Source organism: Chaetura pelagica, unplaced genomic scaffold, assembly GCF_000747805.2.
Source record: "Chaetura pelagica isolate M959 unplaced genomic scaffold, ChaPel_1.0 scaffold124, whole genome shotgun sequence".
Taxonomy (NCBI): Eukaryota; Metazoa; Chordata; class Aves; order Apodiformes; family Apodidae; genus Chaetura; species Chaetura pelagica.
Window position 1 is genome coordinate 350,992 of NW_009952891.1, and position 3,378 is coordinate 354,369.

Consider the following 3,378-nt stretch of genomic DNA (forward strand, 5'->3'; position numbering starts at 1 on the left):
CCTCATATTTCGGTGGCACTTTCCATGTTCCAGCCTGTGCCCATTGCCCCTTGTCCTGTCCCTGGGCACTGCTGAGCAGAGTCTGGCTCCTTCCTCCTGCACCCACCCTGAGATACTTCCAGGCATTGATCAGGTCTCCCCTCAGCCTTCTCCTCTCCAGGCTGAACAGTCCCAGCTCTCAGCCTTTTCTCATCAGGGAGATGCTCCACCCCCCCCCAGTCATCCTTGTTGCCCTCCCCTGGACTCTCTCCAGCAGTTCCCTGAACTGGGGAGCCCAGACTGGTCCCAGTTCTCCAGCTGTGGCCTCACCAGGGCAGAGCAGAGGGGCAGGATGACCTCCTCAACCTACTGACCACACTCTTCCTAATGCACCCCAGGATGCCATTGGCCTTCTTGGCCACAAGGGCACATTCCTGGCTCATGGACCATTTACTGTCTACCAGGACTCCCAGACCATGCTCCTCAGAACGCCAGCAGTGCCTGATGGATCAGCTACATGGAGAGAGACCTGCCTGGTTGGTTGAGCTGCACAAACCAAAGGTAAGGGAGACCTGGGGAGGTGCTGGGGTCTGCCCAGGGGGAGGGTCTGCTGGGTCCCTGGAGGGGAGGGCTGCTGGTGAAGGGGAAATGGGTGACCCCTTGGGAACCCCCTCTGTCAGGTGTCACTGTGGCATCTGCCCTAGCAAAGCTTTCTGCCATGGCTGGTGAATTTTCAGGAATTTGGGATAGTTTTCTGCCCCACCTCCTTGTGCAAGAGCTGCCAGGGGGTGACTTGATGAGGTGAAAAGGAGAAGACTTGCCTGAGGTGGCATTCTAGGAACTGCTGTTCCCCTCAGTGGACTGTGGATTTCTCTCTCAAGTGCACACTTCAGAAAAAGCTTCAGTCCTGCCTGAAAGTCTTAATAGGGGAAAAGAAACAAAAGCCCTTCCCAGGTTTTTAGCTGTCTTTTTAGGTAAGATTTCTATTTTATGATCAAGAATTTTGTCATCAATTCTTTATGACATCTTAACATTCAATGAACTCAGTGGATATAAATCCAAATCATGTTGTGTCATAAAAAGGTATTTAGCATGTTATTGAAAAAAATGAGAATTTTAGTCACTGAAAGTGTCTCCACCCTCCTGTCTTTTGTCATCCTTAAACCTTGCAACTGGGCAAGTCTTTGCCTCATGCTGGGATGTGATGTTCAGTGTCAGGGTTTGGAGGTAACCACTAGGCAGAGGTTTGCCTCCATGCTTCCTTGCTGCTGGAGTTGACAGAATGAAATGTCTCTTCTAAGCCTAAAACTTTTCCCAGATGATGAGAAAAGGATTTCACATCTTTTAAAGCCTTGAAGACCACAGGAACATATCTGGCATACCCTGAAAATTGTCTGAAAGCAATTATTCATTCCCCTGCTTCATTTATCTGTAAGCAAAGCTTGTCTCCCTGAGCTAAGGCTGGTCTTGCCATCTGCCAGTGACAACGTGTTGCCAAACTGTTTGGGTTTTCTAGGGTTCTGTGTTTTTTCTTACCTTCCTCATGCATTTAGGCTCATTTGTCTTGGAAAATACTTTGTCATCATTTTTTATTTCCAACTGTGTAGTAACAGCTATCAGAAATAATTTGATACTTCTGTTTGTTCTAACACTTCCAAGGCTGCAGGAAAACAAAACCCTTTTCAACTAAAGTATTGGTTGTTTTTTAAGTGAAAGGAAGGACTTAGATATGTCACTGGCAGTGAATTCTGTCTTACCAAGGTGAGCTTTGGAAAGCACTGCTTCTAAATTGGCTGTGCCCATCAAATGACCTGTGGGATTGATTACGGAGCTGCCACCCTCTTGGTTTGTGTATTGTCACCTTTCCTGCCTGAAAAAATATTCTTACTGGGTTTATTCTGAAGAACTCTGTAGGTGTGCATGTAATGACCTTGCATGTGAGAAGAGAGCCCTTTTTCTTATGTGGGCATAGTTCTGTGTGTCCAGAAGTCTCCCTGTCCTCATGGCATTTCTTGGGTGTGAGCCATCACTGTGGTCTCTGCCATGGCCAAGACCCATAGAGGGGCCAGTTAAGGACCTGAGGCTGCTGTAGTGCACAAGTGGTGAGTGCTGGGCCTTCCCCTTGTTCTGGGCCTTCCCCTTGTTCTGGGCAAACAGAGCCCAACTGTTACCCTTACAGTGCCAGCCCCCAGATATCCAAGGGATAAAGAAGAGAGCAATCCCTCCTGCAGTTCTTCAGAAGGGGGCTGGAGCTGTTCTGGAAGTGCATTTCCAATGTACTTGTTTGGTTTTTGGTGATTGTTCACATAAGTTCAGCATAACATTTCTTTCAAGAGGCATTGATGGCACAAAAGCTGTTTGATGAAACACAAAGTTCTTGGGAGAGGTGGAAGGTGTTGCTGTGCTTCAGCTCCTGTCCCCCAGAAGAGGGTTTCAGAGGTACCTGCAGGATTTATCTGCCCAGGTTCCTCTCCAGGGGCTCTACTGCCTGTGACTTCTCCCTGGATTCTCATTTTATTGCAGCAGAAGATGGGGTTATGAGCAAGAAAGAGGAGAATGCCCACCAAGACATCCCTGGGCCAGCGGAGCCCGAGGGTTTCCTCTCAGGACTCTCCAAGGAGAAGGGTTCCCAGAGCCCTGCACAGGACCCAGTGCTCCCACACAGGTCAGAAAGGGTTCAGAGACCTCTGGGAAAGAGGCAAAGCCGAGTGGGAAAAGCTTCAGGAGCCTGCCAGATACCATCCAGCAGAGAAATCCTTCTGTGGGGAGACTGATGATCCGTGGGGACTGCGGGAAGAGCTTCCAGGTGAGCTCCAACCAGAGGATCCACACTGGAGAGAAACCCTTTTCCTACCCGGAATGTGGGGAGAGTTTCTGGCAGGACCAGAGGATCCAACACGGGGGAGAGGCCCTACGAGTGCTCTGAGTGCAGGAAGAGCTTCAGCGGCAGCTCCAAGCTGATCCAGCACCAGGGGAGAAGCCCTGCGAGTGTGCCGGGTGTGGGAAGAGGGAACTCACACGGGGGAGAAACCCTTCCAGTGCCCGCAGCGTGGGAAGAGCTTCAGCCAGAGCTCCGAGCTGATGAAGCACCGGCGGGTCCGCACCGGGGAGGAGCCCTACGGGTGCTCCGAGTGCGGGAAGGGCTTCACCGGCAGTTCCCACCTCCTCCGGTACCGGCACCGGCTCCGGCACGTCCCCGGGGAGCCCCTCCCCTAGGAGGAGAGGTGGGAGTTGGGTCTGGGAGCCGGGGAGCAGAGCCCGGGGGGGTCTCTCTGCCTTCAGCCGTCCTGTGATCTCGGTGTAGAACGAGTCCCGAGAGAGGTGGAAGGAGCTGAACGGGAGCGGTGCGGGACGGGCCGTGCGGGGGGACGGGGCTGGGGAGGGGGGGCAGGAGGCAGG